General features: G+C 36.6%; 1 protein-coding gene across 2 annotated transcripts in view; it reads right to left on the reverse strand.

Annotated features, from left to right (window-relative positions):
- The window catches only part of LOC126191555 (serine/threonine-protein phosphatase 1 regulatory subunit 10-like), a 110,354-nt gene that overhangs the window by 44,289 nt on the left and 42,656 nt on the right, over positions 1-23,409 (reverse strand). The gene's annotated exons all lie outside the window — the stretch shown is intronic.

Consider the following 23,409-nt stretch of genomic DNA (forward strand, 5'->3'; position numbering starts at 1 on the left):
TTCAAATATCTAAAGAAAGATGAACAAACGTTTTAGAGTATATCAAGCAAAAAACCAGTACAATCTGGCCATATCTTTGTATATACTGTTTCGTTGGTGTTAACTGCTATGGTGCCCTCTAATCATTCCTGACTACTACTGCTGTATGTTGGGGAAGGGGGGGGGACACTGTTTACAGTTAGCACAGATACTATACAAAGACAGTTAAGCACAACAAACATGGCATGGAAAGTCAGGATAATGTCTTTTCTACTTCAATATTCAAATCACAAGCAAAATGAAGACAATACATACAAAATATGTGTTGTGTTGTTAGATGTCCATCACTGTACAACGAAATTCTCGTTCCAGAAAATTGACATTAGACAGCATCTTCAGGACAAATTTTGAATGTTAAAAGCACAACTTATTTACTCCAGAAGGAATTTCCACTCTGCAGTGGAGTGTGCACCGATTTGAAGCTTTATGTCAGATTAAAACTGCATACCGCACCAGGACTCTAACCTGGGACTTTTGCCTTTTGTGAACACATGTTCTACGACTGAGCTTTCCAAACACAAGTGACGTCCTGCCTCTGTCAGTACCTTGTCTCCAACTGTTCTGCTAACTGTGCACTCTTTATGTTTGCATAGTTCAGTTGGTAGACCACTTGCCCCAACATGCAAAATTAGCAGTATGGCACTGCTCACTTAAATGTGTGATAAAAGTAGCTCTAACTGAAATAGTCTAGTAACAGCAGGTTCATCATCTAATTACTAATATATTTCAGAATGCTCATGCTTGCTGTACTGATTCATCTGTGATCTTTTGAGATTACTTATGTATGCTATCAGACAATTTTTCCACAGCAAGCCAAGTTTTTTTTCTTTTTTTATTCATTCATTTTTATTCATAAAATCATCTAGATTGTTTCATGCAATATTGTTCTGGGCAGCGGCACCACCACCACCACCACCACCACCACCACCACCACAAAACTACTGACTCTGCTTAGGTCTAAGTTTTATTTAAACTGACACTGAACATTGTTTCAAGAATTCTACGTTTTACTCTGCAGACTCATTCAGGAAATATATTTTGTTTATTAATTTCACACACTAAGTTATTTTAGTTGCTTTACAGATTTCACATGATTAACCTAATCAAGTGATAGATGGTATAATTAAAAGAACAGTTTCATGAATATAACAATGATTGACAAAATTGTGAAAGTAGTGCAGGTATTCAATATTTCTTACAAAAATTTGCAATTAAAACTTTTTACTGGGCCAAAATATGGAACGAAAGAAGGGCGATTAATGGTTTTGCATCACATCAATTTCAATGTTATTATAAATTCAGCTGGAAAAGACTGAGAAAGTACTTCCCTTATTGGGAGAAAAAAAATCTTGCAATGAGGTAAGCTATAAGAAAAATTAGAAAACTTATGTGAGGAAGATTGTACATGGTTACAAATGCCCTTCCTCGCATAGCAAGAAATGTAATAATTTGTGGTGAGAACTGAAAAGTGAAAGAAAATTATAAGTCATGACGATGATGGTATTCTAAGTGGCCAACATTTCACTTTGTGAATGATTATAAATTTAAAGGAGATACAGGAATCACATGAAGAAATCAACAGTCTGGCTATCTGAATTTCAATTTATTTCTACTGTTATCCCCTGAACAATGACCTGACATTTCACACTTAACTAAGAGTTTGTGTGTGTGTGTGTGTGTGTGTGTGTGTGTGTGTGTGTGTGTGTGTGTGTGTGTGTGTTTACTACATGGAAAAAATATCCAAACAAAGCACACAGATACCTACATAACCAACTTCATCAGTCCACCCCCAGCAGTTATCTATTCTTACTATTTAAGAACAGTTAATCTACCTTGAAACAACATTTGTTAAATCCACGACCATGGATTCTTTCATTCATTCATTAACATATTTCTGTATAATTAAAATTGGGGTTATTTAACATATACAGCCAAGTAGGCTTGTTCTTTAGTGAGGCAGGAGTAATTCCCTCACACAAAATTACAACAGCAGGAAAGCTGGGATTAATTATCAAATGAAAGACATTCAACACAATGAGAAAAAATTTTCTACCTTTAACTGGCTCAACACTAGCTTACAAGCTAAAATTGGGCAACTATAACCTCCCTCCTGCAGCACCTTCATTTTCTTCTGATCCTATGACTAACATGGTAGTTCCTGTAACTGTGTACCTTCAAACTCATCCCAACCTTAACATGCTCAATTGTGTAGTGGTAAACTAATGTTTTCATACTTCAGTTTATGTACTCTGCATTTGAGGAGAAGTGGTGTAGAATTCAACTACTACCCAAAAGCCACTCAGGCTTGCCTGAGTGGAATATTAAAACGGGTATTCAGACCAAGTTGGTGTAATTCCTTGCATAAAATCGCAAACTATATATTCTTCACTTCCAAAAATCATACTGTTCCTCCTGTAAATAAAGCCTTTTGTTGACAGTTTACAGCATGGAAAGCAATTAACCCATTACAGTTCTGCACCATAACCCATAACTGAGAAAACAAAAAAATAAATTGAAATGTGATAAATGTGGCAGTTAACACATTTTCTTGGTAACGCAGCACAGCTACAATTATTTGTTTTAAGTGAATCAACAATGGATGGCTGTAAAACAAATCAGAGTGTGCCCACTGAGAAGAACAATGAATTTTTCTGTGTGCCGAAAACTTTTACGTAGCCTTAGGAATTACAAAATATGCCTAGCTTCCTAAAAATAATTAATGCAGACCTGTGAGGAAATACATTTGTAAAATGGAATCATCAACCCACCAGTCATTCTTTGATATCAAGAGATGTAATAATTTACACAAGTAACCAACATGTTCATTAGTTCCAGAAAATGATTAACTTTTAATAGTACATCTGTAAAATATTGCATCATCTATCAATAAACTATTTCCTGACTACAAAAGTGCGATACTTTATTTTTGGCCCATTTTTTGTATTCCTTGTGATGCACAAGAAACCTGGTAAGCATGTCCCACACTCCTAAATGTGTTGCTACATGCAAAATGTACAAATGCTTGTTTGATCTAATGCGGTACACCTGTTATCTCCACTAATAGTTGGGGGGGGGGGGGGGGGGGGAGAAAGAGTTGTATCTCAGAATGTCGAAATAGATGGGGCTTACAAATGTTTGCAAGTTGATTCACAAGAAAATAAACTAATATCACAGCATTTCTGTAATTTTGGGATGTGTTGGTACGTGCTTAAAATAACCGAAATTAATCTTCCTGCACACTATCTCTGCATTACATACTGAAGTTCTACATTGTGCTACTGAAAATCAGGTATTTTAGGGCAAAGTGCTCACAGTGAACAAATACATTTTAACTCCATGTACCAAAGAATATCCAAGATGATCCATGTTAATGGCTGCACATAGTAAGTCCATTTAAGGTGGAACTGAAGCATTTTGTGGAACACAGAAAAAAAAAGGAAAGAAGTACCTTTAAGAGCTTCAACAACGCGATAGGCCTACTCATAACTATGACAAAAAGTGCACTTCAGGAAATCTTTCTAATGGAAACACAAAGCAAATTTTTAAGCAATGTGCGTGATGGTACAGTAAATTTAATGTTCTATGGACGAAATAATTTGAATCAAGTATGTCATCCTGCTTTGTAGTGTATATGCTGTTTCTATCCACACACCATCATTATGATCCTGCTCTTTTAATAGGACAAGAGCAACAATAATAAAAACTTGAAAGGGTTAACAACCAAGTGCAATACACAAACCACCTTTTAATTTGTACGTCTCACTAATGTTGCGATATAAATACGTTATCAACAGTGTAAACTATGAGAGAAGGAAAGGCAACAACTGACTGTATAGTTGGGGTATTGTGTGGCTGATAGTCAAATACTGACAAAACAAATGCCGTGTACTAAAGACCAAGAGTTTGAGCTAATTCACAAGAAATTTGTCTACAGGAAAAAATCAACTGAAAGGAAGTTTAGACGCAAAGCTTTTTTATGTTCTTTGGCTGGGGCCTGTTACTATGGAGGAGGCTGAAAAATTTTAGAATGCCTCACTTCTAAAAACAAATGAAATCTATTTGTTTGACAGTTACTTTATATTGTTTTGCGAGTTGATTGCTCTGTAGTTATCACCAATATGGAAAGGATAGGACTACTCACCATACAGAGGCGGCACAGAGCTGCAGACACGCACAATGAAAACTAATGCCAAAATATTAAAGCTTTCAGACAGACTCCTCCTTCCACATTAGATCACACACACACACACACACACACACACACACACACACACACACACACACACACACACACACACACAAGGCTCTAACAACTGGGGACAGTGGCCACATGCATGCGAGTGGTGCTTTGTGTGTGTGTGTGTGTGTGTGTGTGTGTGTGTGTGTGTGTGTGTGTGTGTGTGTGTCTGTCCGTCCTGCTGCAGAAGAAGGACTGTCTAAAAGCTTTATATTTTAGCCGTCCTTTTCATTGTTGCTGTCAGATTCGTTTTTTATAGTGTTTTCAACGCTGATTTCAGGAAAAAAAGTGAAAAAATTCCATCACGTACAGTTATTTCACAAACAGCTTGTCTAGTTTTAGCATTTTTCGGTATTTCAGCACTCTAGTGAGTTTGAATTTTGGTTTTTAGGATCTTCATAAACTGTTATTTAGCCATTTTTATACTGGATATATGTAAAATGAAGAGTAATTAGGAGAAATCAGCAGTATTTCCCATGTCAGCACCTGTCTGTCGCACTGCCCCTTCTGCCGCCACCACGAAGCAGTGAAGCAGAAAGAGTGTGTGTGTGTGTGTGTGTGTGTGTGTGTGTGTGTGTGTGTGTGAGTGTGTGTGTGTGTGTGTGTGTGGGGGGGGGGGGGGGGATGACTAGGGCCTCCCGTCGCGGTCGCGTACACCATTCGCCAGGTGCAGGTCTTTTGATTTGACACCATTGCAGCGACTTGCGCGTCTGATCACCAAGCAGTGAACTTCTGCTACTGTCCTTCAGTTCACAGTACCTCTTCACTCTGTGCTGTTCACGTGTTATTACTAGTGCTTTAAAGTAGTGACTGTTTTCTTGTGTTGTGAAGTCGTTTTATGGACAATGGCTACCCGAGGATGTATAAACTCGCCAGATTGCTTCTGCTACATTTGTGGTAGCTATACCGTTGAAAAGCAACAAAGAAACATTTCCGATTTTCTTGAAAAAGTATAATTCGCCTATTTTGGTATAAAGTTAGGCAATCAAGATAAGCCTTGGGCCCCACACAAAGTTTGTTCAGTGTGTGTTGAAGAACTGAGGCAATGGTTTCAATGTAAAAAGCAGTCCTCACGTTTTGGATAACCAATGGTTTGGAGGGAGCTCAAAAATCATAGTTATGACTGCTATTTTTGTTCTTGCAATGTATGAGGTTTCAATGTGAAAAACAAAAAGTATATTTCTTAACCTGACGTTCAATCAGCCATTCACTCTGTTCCTCATGGACCTGAAGTACCAATACCCTCTCCTCCAGATTCTTTGGATGATATAGCCATTGGCTCAGCAAGGTTATAGTGAAGAAGACAGATTGCTACGATCCTGGCACAACCAATCCCATTCCTTTCTCACAATCTGAACTGAACAATTTAGTTAGAGACCTAAGCCTTTCTAAAGAACCGGCAAAGATTTTAGGATCTTGATTGAAAGATAAACATATGTTGGTTCCGGGTACATCCTTTTCTTGGTATTGATCGAGGAAAAAGGAGTTTGTATCACTCTTCTCTCCAGAAGGGGACCTGGTGTTTTGCAGCAATGTTTCTGGATTCATTGCACATCTCAAAATAGAACATGCTCCTGATGAGTAGTTGGACACTCAGTTCACTTGAAAGAATGTTTGACCTTGAACTGGTTTTTAAGCAAACTCTGCTATTCAGACCACAAATTAACACCATGTGGTGATTTAAAAGTGATTTCAATGCTGTGTGGTCAACAGAGTGCCTACACAAAGTTCCCTTGCTTTCTCTGTGAATGGGACAGTAGAGAGAGAAAGCAACACTACATAAAAAAAGCTTGGCCCTTGAGAAAAACCTTACAGGTAGGGAGTTAAAAATGAGAGAAAAAGCCTTTTGGATCCCAAAAAGGTGTTACTTCCACGACTTCACATTAAGTTGGGGCTGACGAAGCAATTTGTTAAGGCATTGCCAAAAGAAGGGGAGTGTTTCAGATATCTTTGTGGGCAGTTTCCTGGTTTATCAAAGGCAAAGCTAAAGGAAGGAATCTTTGTCAGACCAGACATTAAAAACTAATGACAGATGCCAACTTTGTGGACAAAATGGAAATAAAAGAAAAGGCAGCATGGACATCTTTTAAATTAGTTGTTACCGGTTTCCTAGGAAACAAAAGAGATCCAAATTACAAGATAATCATAGCAGACATGATCGACAACTTTAAGAAGCTGTGCTGTAACAAGAGCATTAAAGTTCATTTTCTCCACTCACATCTTGACTACTTCCCTGCAAACCTTGGTGATGTAAGTGAAGAGCAGGGCGAAAGATTCCACCAAAACATCAAAGAAATGGAAAAAAGATATCAAGGAAGATGAAACGTCAACATGATAGCAGACTACTGCTGGATGATAGAGAGAGATGATCCTCAATGAGTCCACAGCTGGAAAAGCATTAGAAAGAGTTATTACAAGGACTTATGAGCTTGAAGAGAAATGAAAGTATACTGGAAATGTAGTTTAGGACATGATTTATAAATAAAATTTTATAATGTTGGAAAAAATGTGATAAATTGCTTAAATTTTGTTATTATACCCAAAAATACTCCCTTTTTGTGAGAAAAGCTGACGTGATAGGAAGAAAATGGATTGCATTTTTGAAATCAGTGCTAGTACATAAAAGTCAGTTATCAAATTTCAAACAATTTCCAAAAAATATTTTTTTGCAGACCTGTGTAACCATCATTTACAGATATTGTGTGTGTAATGAAAAAGAAATTTAACTAGATAATATTTCTGGGCTGTAATTTTTTTATGATTGATTTGTCATTAATACCTTAACAATATGAAAATTGTCTTATAAATGCATTTGGCAAAGAAGCATCATCTATGACAAAAATTTATAAATGGTACAGCAAATTCAAGAGGGATCGGTTTGTTCTTAGCCATTACTTTAATGAAGGATGTTCAAGACCTGCTGTTACTGACGGAAATATTGTCACTGTTCAAGCAATGCTTGAAGACAGACATCTCATGAACTTATTCAGATGGGGAGGGGGGGGGGGGGGTGACCACAGGTCTTAGCCCACTACTGCCTACTCCAAAACTGAATATTATGTGGTGTATCTCTCTGCCAACCAGTACCCTCAAAGATTAATAGTAGCCCCTTTAATAGTTCTTTATTAAACACTTCTTCTAGAATTAATGAGCCATATAGTTGTGTATTTTGGCCTCCAATGCTTCACAATGGCAGAATAAGTGCATTTTCAGTCCCTGTCTACAATCATTGTGATGGTTAAAACTGGTTCTGGTCCAACGAATGTAATCATCGCTCGTGGCCTGGCCAGCCTATCACTGCCACTAATCTGTGAGTGACCAGGGACCCACACTACGTTTACTCTATTGCTTTCCCCTACGCTTACAAGGGGTTCATGGCATTCTAAAACAATCTCTGATCTTGTTGTAATCCTTGTAGCACCTATGCACATTCTCCACACTCTGATAGCACATATTTTTCAAATGTAATACAAAGGCCAGCTTTCATAGAGAGACTGTCCTCTAGTCTTAACTGTGTCCTATATACAGCAGCTCCAGGACCAGTACCTGAGCCAGGCGGAGTGGCCGAGCAGTTCTAGGTGCTACAGTCTGGAACCGTGCGACCGCTACGGTCGCAGGTTCAAATCCTGCCTCGGGCATGGATGTGTGTGATGTCCTAGGGGATGTTCTAGGGGACTGATGACCTCAGAAGTTAAGTCCCACAGTGCTCAGAGCCATTTGAACCTGTATCTGTATTCACCCAATTAGTGCCCACCACCACAGCGCAGTGGTAGCATTACCATCTTCCACGCAAAGGGGCCCGGGTTCGATTCCCAGCAAGGGACTGGGTGTTGTGTGTCCTTCAATCACCAATTTCATCATCATTGACACACAAGTCGCCAAAGTGGCGTCAACTAAAAAGACTTGCAATACAGCAGCCAAACCCCAAAGGGGATATCCCGGACAATAAATGCCATACAATCATTTCATTACCCCACCAGTAAACCAGACTGTCTCCCAAATGGTATCACAGTCATTCCTCCACTGCTTCCTATTTCCAGCACGGTCTCGATTCCAGTAGTGGATGTGCGACAATCCCATCTATTACGGATGAGCAGGACAGTCTCTGCCTCTTCCAAAGCTCATTTGCAGCCTCCTGCTGTACTTCATTTCACAATACCATATCCCCATAAATTATCATAGGTTTTATTAAAGGTCTTATTATTCAGTACACACACTTAGGATTAGAGCTCAGTTTCCGCAGGCCCTGCTAGTGCATATAAGAGCCCCTTCACCTTGGAACAATTAATTCTTTATGTGAGGGACCCACTTCAGTTGTAACACATTCTGGGTGCATTGTGTCATTGTTTTCCAGGTACTTGCAAATTTGCCAAATATTAGTATGACCAAATTGTCTACATATCCTTGACAAAAGTAATCTCTAGTATTTAACTGTCCAACAAGATCATTCACCACCAAGTTCCACACAGCAGTGGGGAGGAAATCTATCTTTGCAGCACCTTCTGGTGGTGTTGATCACCACTTCTCATTCATCATGGTGGCTTTCACATTTTATTTACTCAGCATAGTCTTCATCCACCTTAATGTCATGCTTTTCTGCATCTTTAACCAATGATTCAAAAGTTGTATTGCAAAAGTCTGCTAAACAACCATGCAGAGAGCAATTTTCTGAGAATGTGGCACTTTATCCATTTCTCAATGATTTGGTGAAGTAATGTTTTGAACTATTTGCCTGTTTGATGACTGTGATGGTTTTCATGTAGAGGAACCTCAATTAACCTCCTTTCCCTAACGAACACATTAACTGGTTTTTCTACTGTTTTTAAAAGAAATTAGGACAGACTGATCTGTCTCATAAAATGGTCCATACTGCTATTACATCATCAGAGGACAGATACATTGTTACTTTTGATTGGTACACAAACTGAAAGTTCACGAAACAAACCCAATAGGAAAAATAATTGTAAGTAAAGCAACAAAATCTATCTCAATGTGAATAATTCTCACCACACTCAGTGCTTACAGGTTTCGTTTATACATCATGCCGCAGCTACACGACTCACTCACTGCTGCAGACAATTAATATATGTATCATCTCATGATGATGATGATTTTGTGGGGCACTCAACTGCAGGGTCATCAGTGCCCATGCAAAGTCCCAATTTTTACGCAGTCCAATTTTTTTTTTTTTTTCTTCTTCTTTCTTCTTTACACCAACCTTGACACTATCACGAATGATGATGATGACACCACAAAAACCCAGTCCCTGGGCAGAGAAAATCCCCAAAGTGGCCGGGAATCGAACCCAGGCCCCCGTGATCCATAGGCAACAACACTAGCTACTAGACCACGAGCTCAAACTATCATCTCATAATGAAAATCGCTAGGCTGTTCGAAACCAGAAAAATTTTTTTTGAAGAACAAAACAAAAGGTGGCTGGTTGCAATGATTTCAAAAAACCTTTAAATAATTTTTCATCATGGCACTGCATTTTGTCTCAGAGCAAAACTAAAAACTGAGTAACGTGATGCCCTAAAGTTCATACCATTGACCCTTCCCACCATATAGCTGTGTCGTAACATCTTGCAATTTCTTGTTTTTCAAAAATTAAGGACAAAATTCAAGGAGTCAGTTTTTGTCATCAGATGACACAGGCTGAAGTAACTTTGTCACCACGTAATGCAGCTGAATATAATTAAAAACCATATTTCTATAGTGCCTAAAAAAAGAGTGGCATAATTGCTTCAAGGATTGGTTTCAGTAAATGCGAAAATATATTTACATTAAAGAGAAATATTTTGAAAAGAAATAAAATCATTTTTATTTAAAAAACCTTGCTTACTTATTTAAAAATTTTCAGTGTTGCCTTCGTATATGTAGTGTCTATACTGCAATTGTTTCAAATTTTGTTAGCAAACTACAGGCCTTTTCTGAAACTGTCTTTGAAAATATAACTTCTCAATAATTAAAATAAACTGCAATAACTTTAACAGATACAGCAGAAGCACTCATACCTATAACAAGGACTATGGCACAGTATTAGCTTTAGTCATAAGGAACTGTCGCTTTGAAATCTTGATACTTAATGACAACATTCTAGAAGCCAGAATTTCCTAATATTTCACCATCAGGAGGGTACCAGACAAAACATTAAATAATTTAATACAATAACCAAATAATTACTACGGGGCACAACATGCAAAAGACACAAAGCTTACCCTCTGTACTATTACGAATAGCCCTGTCACGGCTACACGCAGACTACCAAACTTCTGTTATAAATTCTAGTTCCTTCCTTCTGAAGTGTTCATTTATGCAGGTTACAGAAGTCTGTCTGGCATAATCAGTGCAAAAACACTTTTGAGAACTTATGCATGTGGCAACATTTCAAAATCTGATGACGTTCAAAATCTGAACTAATCAAGTTCAAAATCTGAACTAATCCAAGTTCAAAATCTGAACTAATCAAGTTCAAAATCTGAACTAATCAAGTTCAAAATCTGAACTAATCAAGTTCAAAATCTGAACTAATCAAGTTCAAAATCTGAACTAATCAAGTTCAAAATCTGAACTAATCAAGTTCAAAATCTGAACTAATCAAGTTCAAAATCTGAACTAATCAAGTTCAAAATCTGAACTAATCAAGTTCAAAATCTGAACTAATCAAGTTCAAAATCTGAACTAATCAAGTTCAAAATCTGAACTAATCAAGTTCAAAATCTGAACTAATCAAGTTCAAAATCTGAACTAATCAAGTTCAAAATCTGAACTAATCAAGTTCAAAATCTGAACTAATCAAGTTCAAAATCTGAACTAATCAAGTTCAAAATCTGAACTAATCAAGTTCAAAATCTGAACTAATCAAGTTCAAAATCTGAACTAATCAAGTTCAAAATCTGAACTAATCAAGTTCAAAATCTGAACTAATCAAGTTCAAAATCTGAACTAATCAAGTTCAAAATCTGAACTAATCAAGTTCAAAATCTGAACTAATCAAGTTCAAAATCTGAACTAATCAAGTTCAAAATCTGAACTAATCAAGTTCAAAATCTGAACTAATCAAGTTCAAAATCTGAACTAATCAAGTTCAAAATCTGAACTAATCAAGTTCAAAATCTGAACTAATCAAGTTCAAAATCTGAACTAATCAAGTTCAAAATCTGAACTAATCAAGTTCAAAATCTGAACTAATCAAGTTCAAAATCTGAACTAATCAAGTTCAAAATCTGAACTAATCAAGTTCAAAATCTGAACTAATCAAGTTCAAAATCTGAACTAATCAAGTTCAAAATCTGAACTAATCAAGTTCAAAATCTGAACTAATCAAGTTCAAAATCTGAACTAATCAAGTTCAAAATCTGAACTAATCAAGTTCAAAATCTGAACTAATCAAGTTCAAAATCTGAACTAATCAAGTTCAAAATCTGAACTAATCAAGTTCAAAATCTGAACTAATCAAGTTCAAAATCTGAACTAATCAAGTTCAAAATCTGAACTAATCAAGTTCAAAATCTGAACTAATCAAGTTCAAAATCTGAACTAATCAAGTTCAAAATCTGAACTAATCAAGTTCAAAATCTGAACTAATCAAGTTCAAAATCTGAACTAATCAAGTTCAAAATCTGAACTAATCAAGTTCAAAATCTGAACTAATCAAGTTCAAAATCTGAACTAATCAAGTTCAAAATCTGAACTAATCAAGTTCAAAATCTGAACTAATCAAGTTCAAAATCTGAACTAATCAAGTTCAAAATCTGAACTAATCAAGTTCAAAATCTGAACTAATCAAGTTCAAAATCTGAACTAATCAAGTTCAAAATCTGAACTAATCAAGTTCAAAATCTGAACTAATCAAGTTCAAAATCTGAACTAATCAAGTTCAAAATCTGAACTAATCAAGTTCAAAATCTGAACTAATCAAGTTCAAAATCTGAACTAATCAAGTTCAAAATCTGAACTAATCAAGTTCAAAATCTGAACTAATCAAGTTCAAAATCTGAACTAATCAAGTTCAAAATCTGAACTAATCAAGTTCAAAATCTGAACTAATCAAGTTCAAAATCTGAACTAATCAAGTTCAAAATCTGAACTAATCAAGTTCAAAATCTGAACTAATCAAGTTCAAAATCTGAACTAATCAAGTTCAAAATCTGAACTAATCAAGTTCAAAATCTGAACTAATCAAGTTCAAAATCTGAACTAATCAAGTTCAAAATCTGAACTAATCAAGTTCAAAATCTGAACTAATCAAGTTCAAAATCTGAACTAAGTTCAAAATCTGACTAAGTTCAAAATCTGACTAAGTTCAAAATCTAATTAATTTAGTAGAGGACCTTATACTGAAGACAGTTTCACATAGATCATGTTACTTAACAGTGCATTTCCAATTCCCACTCCTACTAGCTCGTCATTCTGTGATACGTCTTAGTTTCGAATGGAAAAGAAATTAATGATACCAATAATGTGATACCTCTTAGTTTTGAATGGAAAAGAAATTAATGATCCCAGTCACAAGGAAGGAGGAGACATTTCCTCTCCTACCTTTGCTGTAGTTGATTTTTATGGCCTTATGTTCTTTAGTTATTTCACTTCCAAAACACTCCACATCCCATGCCTTCAAGTTATTGCTTTTGAATTTAACATATTTTCTTTCGATGTTGCCCGTGTGCTTGTTCCTTCCTTTTATACAGCTGATTTAACTATTTTTCCTCGATCTGCATCATCCTTTCTCCAAACCAGATTATTGTCATTTGTACGTCTTGCATAACTTTCCTCTGATGCTACAAGCAGCGCAATGAATGAGGTGGCACAGTGATTAAAATATTGAACAGGGCTTCAAATTACCATCCAGCAATCTAAATTTAGATATCTCCTAATTTTGTAAATAACTGAAAAGGAAACTATGAATTTCCCTCCTCCTCCAATCCAAACTCATGTGCTACCTGTAATGACCTTGTCACTGAAGGGATGAGAACCAAATCTAACATCACTATTCTACACTGGTTATTGTCAGTCAAGTACCGTAGTAATGACAGGACTTTCTCTGCAGTCATTATTTCTTTCTTTTACTTTGTAATCCATATAATGTGTCCTTCATCTATTTACAGCTGACAATGCTTAATCACATTTTATGTCAAAGACCATTACTCTGTCATAACCCAAGATCTGAATACAATATGGCTTCCAGTCTTCCTATATTTTTATACTCACATTGATTTGGCAAGCTATTCCACTACAGTTATTACACACCTTACCTTGGTTGCTAAATTATAATGTAACCAACTTTTAGGAAGTTTACATAATCATCATAACAAATCATCACTTTACTAAATGACAAAATGTGCCCATATTATTAAAGTTCTATGTTCTTTAACTAAAACTGACGATATTCTATAATTTTCGCTTTTCCCATACCTGCTTCTGCTGCCTACCTTCAATTCAAGTCTCACATTGTCACCATATGTACCCACAAACCTCTGAAAATTATCCTCATTTCACACAAATTCAATAAAGCTATTAAGTTTATGTACCATACTAGGTCAGAAACTAATCAACCGCACAAGAACATGCAGGAAACAAATGCAAAAACAAAGAAGCAAATATTTTTAAAATTTGTACAGAAGATTACACAAAACAAAATGAATGTCATAACAACAACCTACATTCTCTCTTCATATAATTTGATATCTAGGTATTATCTCAATATTGTGACAAGAATATGATTGTCTATTTCATTCATACTAGGTACCTAATTTTTCCTGTTTAGAAAAAGAGCAAATTTTTATGGAGAAATAATTCAATATTTATTGCCACTCCTTACTGACAACTAGCTTCATCTAGTCTGTTTCCTGTTATCTCCATCAACATCAAAACATAATAAAGTCAAATTTTTAATGACTGCTGATAAATGATGTTTTTAGAGTATCTTAGAAGAGTTACGATTATAGAAAACATCACTACAACAACTTGCTCAGCCAATTGTACTTTTAAACTTTCATATTAAGTTTCCTCCACATTAATAGTAATATTAACTTATTGTGCTTCCACCTATTGCTCTTTAATCCTCATTCACATCATTGCTTCCAAAGTTTGGATAAAATAAACTATCTAAAACCATTAGACTAGCTCACAACTTAAAAATGTTGTGCAGGATTAGCAATACTGCTTACTTTATTGATCACTTTCTCAAAGAAAAACAGAAATTACCAAACAACAACAGGAAATGTTTTAAAGATTTCTGCCCATGTAAGAAAGGAAAAAAAAGTAGCAGAATTATTGTTCAAATGGTCTCATGCATGCAGCTCAACACAGGTTCACTAACCCCAACTCCAGAATGTCAAATTTTAATACAGTGAAAAACAAGGACCATATTACATTCAATGGCACTTAAGTTAAACAAATTACACTAACCAAAGAACACACAGGAACTTGAAAAAGATGCTAAAATGTAAATAAAAAAATCTAAGGTGGCTGTTAATAGCAACTGTGTGAGTGAGCTTCAATTAATAATATAAACAGCCAAAGTATTACCATCAGCCAGGCCAACTGATCGTATATTCGTTATATGACAGAAATGTTTAGAGATAAAGGAATTTCAACCTATGATAAACAACTATTCGGCGGATAATGATGCACAAAACAATACTGCAATATCAATTTTCGCATAATTACTCAATTATTAAAGCAATTAATTAATTTTAAAACAAAAAATTAATTTAACAGTAGCTCATTTCTACTCACTTCAGCCTTAAGTTTTACTACCCATACTTTTTCTTTGCTGCTACTTTCCCCCCATTCAGCTAATTTGTGCCTACTTTTTCATCGTGAACCTCTTCCAATACTTTCTCTTGTTTGCCCAGTAGTGTCTCCTTCCTTTTCCCAGTTTTTGTAAATTTAATCTTTTTACCTCCCTTGTTAGCACCGAGTTGGCAAGGAAGGAAAAAAGATAAGGGTTTAACATCCCAGAAACAAATATGTCATCAGAAGCTGAACTCAAGTTCAGATGGGGAAGGATGTCGATTGTGTTCTTTCAACGGATTCATCTTAGTATTCACCTAACTGATTTAGGTAAATCTCAATCTGAATGGCAGCAAAGAACTGAACTGTCACCCTCCCGAATACTAGTGTAGTTTATCACCAGACTACCTGACTTGATGGGCTGGGCAGAATCTTAACCACATTCATAGAAAGGTAGGGAAAAAAGAAATAAAAGTGCAAAAAAGAAAAAGTACACTAGGTGATTAAAAGTATCCAGACACCCCAAAAACATATGTTTTACATATTAGGTGCATTATGCTGCCACCCACTGCCAGGTGCTCTTTATCAGCGGCCTCAGTAGGCATTAGACATCGTGAGAGCAGAATTGGGTGCTCCGCAGAACTTACAGACTTCGAACGTGGTCAGGTGATTGGGTGTCACTTGTGTCATACATCTGTACATGAGATTTCCACTCTCCCAAGCATCCCTAGGTCCAATATGATAGTGAAGTGCAAATGTGAAGGGACACGTATAGCACAAAAGCATACAGGCTAACCTCATCTGCTGACTGACAGAGACCCCATACAGTTTAAGAGGGTCGTAATGTGTAATAGGTAGACATCATACAAATTATAATAAGCAGACATCATATAAATTATGGAGTGCAGCAATCAGTTGTTCTCTTTTTAGATTTCATTATGCAAATCCAGATTTCAGCTAGTAGCTATCTATTCTCACGCCTGTAAGTCCCTGTTGTTCATGCGTCACAGTTCTTTGAATACTGTGACTGACACCAGAACAACAGGGACTTACATGCACTGCGAATAAAAAATAGTGCATTGAGAATGGCTAGCTACTAGCCGAAATCTGGATTTGCGTACTAAATCTAAAAAAGGACGACTGATTGCTGCACTCTATAATTTATAAGTCACATAACAGTCGCTGAGCGCACCCACCTTCCGAATGGAAGGTAACCTGAGGCAGACATCTATCCAGACCATCATACTGCAACAGGATCCACTGCAAGCACTTTGACAGTTAGGCAGGAGGTGAGAAAACTTTGATTTCATGGCCGAGCACCTGCTCATAAGCCACACATCACACTGGAAAATGCCAAATGACACCTCACTTGGTGTAAGGAGCGTAAACATTGGACGACTGAACAATGGAAAAACGTGTGGAGTGACGAATCACGGTACACAATGTGGTGATCCGATGGCAGGGTCAGGGTATGGCAAATGCCTGGTGAATGTCATCTGCCAGCATGTGTAGTGCCAACAGTAAAATTCAGAGGCATTGGTGTTATGGTGGTGTGTTATGTTTATCGCGGAGGGGGCTTGCACCCCTTGTTTTGCGTGGCATTAGCACCTTCTTGCTTCCCACTGTTGAAGAGCAGTACACGATTGAGAACCTGTTCATAATACAAGGCATGTGGCGGAGCGGTTACACGACAATAGCATTCCTGTAACGGACTGGCCTGCACAGAATCCTGACCTGAGTCCTATAGAACACCTTTGGGATGTTTTGGAATGCCGACTTTGTGCCAGGCCTCACCAACTGACATTGATGCCTCCTCTCAGAGCAGCACTCCGTCAAGAATGGGCTTCCATTCCCCAAGGAACCTTCCAGCACCTGACTGAATGTATGCATGAGAGAGTGGAAGCTGTCATCAAAGTTAAGGGTGGGCCAACACCATATTGAATTCCAGCATTACCAATGGAGAGAGCCATGAATTTTTAAGTCATTTTCAGCCAGGTGTCCGGATACTTTTGATCACATAGTGTATGTGATGAAGGGAAAACACATTCAGAAGATAAAATGAAAACATAACAAACAATGAAAAACCAGGATGGAATGTAACATAATGATAACGAAAGTTGTGATTCACCATGTAGCAGAGATGCCGCGTCACAGATAGGCACAACAAATAGACTGTCACAAATAAAGCTTTGTATCATCAAGGCCTTTGCCAACTACAACTACAACAACAACAAAGGTCACACACACACACACACACACACACACTACTGCAGTCTCTCACAACTGAAACCACACTGACAAAAAATAAAATAGACAAAAGGAAATAACTAACTAGAGTATGAGGATGGGAGGGGGGGGGGGGGAGAAAAAGAGCCAAACAGAAAGAATTCTTAGTCACTACACTTACATACAATTGTTGTGCTCCATAACTTACCATACAGTGCAAGACAGTAAATACTAACCTATCACACAGTGCAAGACATTCACATCACTATTTTGTGGCTTTATTTTCTGATCTGCTCATTCATTTCTGGATACAAACTGGAAGCTCTTGAAGATAAGATGCCTGTCTACATTCAAAAAAGTCCATTTTGCATTCTTGAGCACCTCCACATTAACACTGCAATGACTAAACTGACTGCATACAAGCCCCTCAACTTTTAAGTTCTTTGGCCTCTTCCCGTAAGCTAGTCTGATGCATTCAGACAGCCAAACATGACTTATGAAATGGATAAAAGAGCATCTTTCATAGAGAAATCTTCACAAATGCACTGCATTTTCACATTACCTCTCCAAACAAATCTAAGTCTTCCATCTGCCCTATAAATTTTGCCTTTTCATTCAATTTAAGATCAGTTTTAAAGAAACCAACGGATATTTTAGGTAAGTGTTTGAACACAGAAATTCACTATATAAAGTGGAAATTCTACCTGCCATTCTGGATTTTCTTACAATTATTTATTTTCCTGTTAACAATGGAATTTGCACTTAACATTTTGACTGCTATTTACTATGATGGATGGTTTATATACAAGTAAGGGATGAGCTTTCTTATCACACTATTTTGTACACACAACTGCCCTTTAAATAGGTCTTCAGGCTACCACAGCTTCCACATTAATTAAATTCCCTTTACAGACAGAGGACTCTTAATGGGGATGAAGATGGCTGTGTTTAGTAGAGGAACTCTTGTCGGAAACTTACAATTTCCTGTTACATGTAAAATACCACAACAAATGTTGCTCTCCGTCCCCTGCTGCTTGATGCCTGTTCCACTTACAAATAGAGCTTGATGTAATTATCACTGACTTCCCAGATACAGCACCTCCGTATCACATAACAGTGCACATTGACATCAATCCCTGGTCCAGCATTCACCACAGCCATAATCAGTGACATTAGATCTTCCTCAGATGCCACAGGTCAAATCACAAACTAAACTGAATTACATGTAAACAAATCTGTGGTGGGCATGAAACATCAGGTAATCACTAATTATGTACGTAATATGCTAGTCATATAGGTCTTCACATGAAGTACTTTACGTCTGTAAATGGAATTTAATATACACTGTACATTTGTAATTTGTCAACAGAATAGTAAGTATCTATGAATTTTGGAAGCCTAAGAAGACTTGATATACTTGTTTGCCCGTGTTTACAATTTGCAAGATGTCAACGGTGAAGACAGCATGCTGAATCTATACTGTCTTTACTGAAACAATATGTTCCAGATTCCAGCTTATTTTCAAACAAATTATTCATATTCCTGCATCTGTTATGTGGTTGCTGGAAACATTTATACTTCCGCAAATCTAATCCTTTTATTTTTATAAAGAGGACTCACTTTTGACTTATTGCCAGTCAATGGCAGTTATTTGCTGTGCAGGAGATTTGTTAGGCAAGAAAGTAGGTAATTTTGCAATACACTAAATGAGAAATATCCAAAAACAAATTTTGTCATGTGTTGCTCGTTTATTTTGAACTTCTTTCATTTCCCTGTCCAAACTGAGTTACAGCAGTACTTTCTTCCTGGATATTTGTGAATTTAAAAGTGAAATTAAATATTATAACTTTCATTTTCTGTGGCTCTGAAATGATCAAGGTGTAACTGAATGGAGTTTCTGACCATTTATATCACAATACAAAGAACCAGACTTCATTTATCAATTTATATTTATCCATCCAAGTATCAACCAATAGTGACAAAAACTTTGGCACATAATACAATGAAAATAAATAACTCACAGATATTTTCTGACGGATCACTTGCAAAAGTGAAATTCACGGTATCAAGTTCCATCTGACAACAAATAACTAACAGATTAACAATGAACAGCCAATGTATAACTAAGATAACGTTAAGCCCTTTTTCTTACAGCAGTAAAACAGTTACCATTATCGATCTTTAATTTTTCATGGTTAAAAATACACTTTTTCTTGGGGAAATTTTTTTTCTATGGTACGTGACAATATAGTATCCCTCAGAGCTATAAAATTCATCAATACTTTACTATTCATTCAAAGGTGTTATACACATGCACCGAACTCATGGCATTTTAAGAGCAAAAAGAAAGGAGTGTTTTTGAAAGATCTTTGATACATGGAAATCTTCACAAAGCACATTTTCATATCAGGAAAATGTAAATACGAACTCCATTAAATAACAGCAGGGTAGCTTCCTATCTACTGAAATGAAGATTGCATCGTGTTTTTCTCAGCCAATGACAGCACATATTCGGAGTATAGGCTACTAGGTCGCACACATTTACTTGGCCCTCTCTGTGACCGACAGAAATTGGCTGCTGCTCTGGAATGTTTAAATCATTGCCAGATTTAGCTACACAGCAGTATTGTGCACCATAACAATAAATAGTTATAGTGAATATTTTGTTGATCCATCATGTTGTGTGCCATGATTTTTAATAATATTTACAAAAATGAGTGAAGAGGCCGGTCGTTGACAAAGTTCCGTGTCATTCTGCAAAGCATTAATCCATTATATCAGGGGTGTCCAAACAAGCGGACTGCGGCCCAAGAAGTGAGTATCTATCACTCACCTGGTAAAAAAAAATCCATTTACATAAAGTTATATAAACTGAATACTTTTAATTTGAAACTCCTGGCACACGATGCTATTCTCTCATTGGTCCACCTCCTCCACTTTTCTATGTTCAGCAGATAGTGTTAAGTACATTATGTGCAGCCAAAAATACTCTCCTTCTTCCAATGTCGTTCTGGTAAGCTAAAGGTTGGATACCCCTTCATTACAGTTTTGTTCCTTTCACATGCGATAAGCTAGCCGCTTTGGGAAAGGAAGTAGGGCTTGTCACGGCACCCAATACGCTACAAACCAATTGCAAAGTTCTGCTTTCAGCGCATTCTGCTCAGGGGCTAAGTAGGAGTTTGTCAGCCTACAGCACCATCTTTTTTATGTATTGGAAACACACAATTAGATAAAGTTAATAGTTAAAATTAATATAAATGCAGTATAGCAACAAGAAAAGTTAATCTTACACATATAAGATTCACTGACAAAAGCTTTTGCTGTTTTTTTCTGAGGGTGTGATTAGGTAAGATCCTAAGTGTACAGCTTAAATTGCAGCAGTTCAGTATTTCTGAAAAGCAGGATTAAATTTGAGAGTTGTGCACTAAATACGTGTTCCACAGAAAACTTTGCATTTTCCAAAGAAAATGCCAATTACATGAGAAACTTCTCAAGAACTCACATCACACTTTTTTTTAAGAATAATTATATCTTTTGCCATTGTGATCTGTGAAAGAACTAAAATAAAAAAAATAAAAACTAACGATAAAGCTCTGTCTTTTTTTAGCATGTGTTACCCTTTAAGATCTGACAAACACAAATGTGCCAGTAAAATTTTAAATAATGGCATAAATGGCTGGTCTTCTGGACTAAGTTTTTCTAGGAGGCTGGTCCCCAAAGTGTTAAGTTTTGAGAGAGTCAAATGCTCAGTCTTTTAAGAAATTTGTTGCACATTCTCACACATAACACGATTCATCCAGCATAAAAGGAAATTTACTTTGAAATTAATGCTTCTCAAACCACCATTCGCAATATTTTCATGCAGCCTGTTAAAAATGCACACTCTTGTGACATCACACACATCGAAAGCAGTTTATTGTTACGAAGTATTGCCACTGCAATATCGCGTAGCCTTTGTCCTAAAGCCTTTTAATACATCTTGCTGTCAGCAGACACTTGTGTGTGCAGAGTGTTTTGTTGTTGTAGATGGTGGATTTTCTTTGCAACTAAGGTTTTTTTCTTGTGTTTTTCACTTATTTTTTATTGCTGCAGTATTATTCTGCAGTAGAGGCAAAAGTAAAATTCTTTGTTATATCATCAGTTCTTACCAGAGAAAATTGCCAAAAAATAGCTCTAAACCAAATCAATGGAAAATTCCCGGAATTATAAAAATTTCCTCGGTTTTTTCCCAGTTGTCCCAGGAAATATACACCCTATGTTCAAAACCACGAATCTCATATTATGAACTTTTTGAACATCTTAAATCAAGCTAATCTAAGTCAAACATTACTGGAAAAAATATTATGAGAGAGAGAGAGAGAGAGAGAGAGAGAGAGAGAGAGAGAGAGAGAGAGAGATAGTTGAAGGGTGGGTGGGGGTGGATTAATAAATAAACATGAAGACTGCCATGTCAAACAGTTTAAAAACCTTCCCTACAATATAATTGTAACAGTAAGACAAGTATTTTGCAAGGAAAAGACTGAATAATTTCTTGCAGAAAGTTAATAAAAATGGAAAAAAGTTAAGTCATAGAACAAAGCTTGCAACTCTGCAATATCAAGGAATTCAAAATAGGATCTGAAGTTAAACAAAAACACCTCAGAATAAAAGGAGTATAAAAACTTATGCCATGTATCAGAAACCAAGATTTGTGTGTGTGTGTGTGTGTGTGTGTGTGTGTGTGTGTGTAGTTAAAATACACCAACAAGACATGGATGAATACGAAGTACACTGACTTCCATAGAAATTACCCAGGATAGAGACTAATCAGTGTCATTTAATAGTGGTCACCAAACTTTGAACATTATTACTGTAGTAACAGTTGACATATCTTCTGAAAACAATTCGAAACCACCTGAGAGAAAAGATTTGTCTTAATTTTCACTCTCAATGAATAATAATGAGCCACAGATTGAGAAACTACTTTCCACTCAATAAATCTCCAACATTCTCAACAAAAACGAAAAATGATGTATAATGCTATCGAAGAGTGTCCGTCGGCTACATGAAAACGCATAAAAAATGATTCAACAGGTTATGTGCCATTAGAATTAATTGTCTTAATTCCTTTCATGCCCAAAACCACAACCCATTTTCCACAATTTAGTTATAATTAAACTTTCACTACTTGAGCCAATATAGACTGAAAAACGATTTACAGTATGGAATGACTTCACACTGTGCACTGTAGGATTTGTATTTGAATAGTGCTAGTGTCTTGACTTGCTGTTAGGCATCGGTACTGGCACAGTAACATATGCTTGAAACATATCATCAATATGCATTACAGTTTCAGACAATCAGCATGGGTTTGCACAAGGTGAGCAGGGCTTTACTCGAAAAGCTGTTTTTATCAAAATAACAGCAATAGTACTGCTGCTCTTCAAGAGTATCAACACATTAAGGAAATACAGAGAGGTCCTCTTTCCACACTTTGGTTGTAGAGTATGACATTCAAAATAACTGGCAATTGGGGTATCTCTAGTAGGAGAGGACAATGGCCAAATGTACCACAAATTGTTGGAGAAGTATTGTTGCCATGACTCAGTATGCTGGATACAATGTGTGATCTTCAGGCAGTGCAACAGCTGTGTCACCAAAGCTGAACATTCTATGGTCCACTGTTTAAAAAATGCTACTAACAATTGTAAAGTGGTATCTGTGCAAATTTCGCATTACTCACCAACTTTTATTTCTTGCAAGGGTTAAAGTTAACAACGTGTGGCCTTGGAACATTGTATAGTGCTGATGCACACTTTACGCTCACTGGGTCAGTGAACACAATTGTCACATTTGGGGATAGTCACTGCCAACAAACATTCATGACGTTTGCCTGCATAATGAACTTTACACTGTGTGACGTGTCTTCACAGACAGTACACGATTGGTCCGTTTTTCTTTGAGGAACTTTGACCCAAAGGAACAAGGATATACAGTGTGAACAGCACACATTACTGTGATGTGATTTGCCAACATGTGATTCCTGCTCTATGGAAAGAGAGAGGTGCTTTGGACTGAAAATGTTTAGATGCATGTTCGAGCTTCACCTCACACTGCTCATAAGGCTATATGGTTACTCCGTAACATTTGGAGAAAACTGAATCATTGACTTACAGTTCCGAACTGTGTAG

The sequence above is a fragment of the Schistocerca cancellata genome, chromosome 6 (genome assembly GCF_023864275.1).
Source record: "Schistocerca cancellata isolate TAMUIC-IGC-003103 chromosome 6, iqSchCanc2.1, whole genome shotgun sequence".
NCBI lineage: Eukaryota > Metazoa > Arthropoda > Insecta > Orthoptera > Acrididae > Schistocerca > Schistocerca cancellata.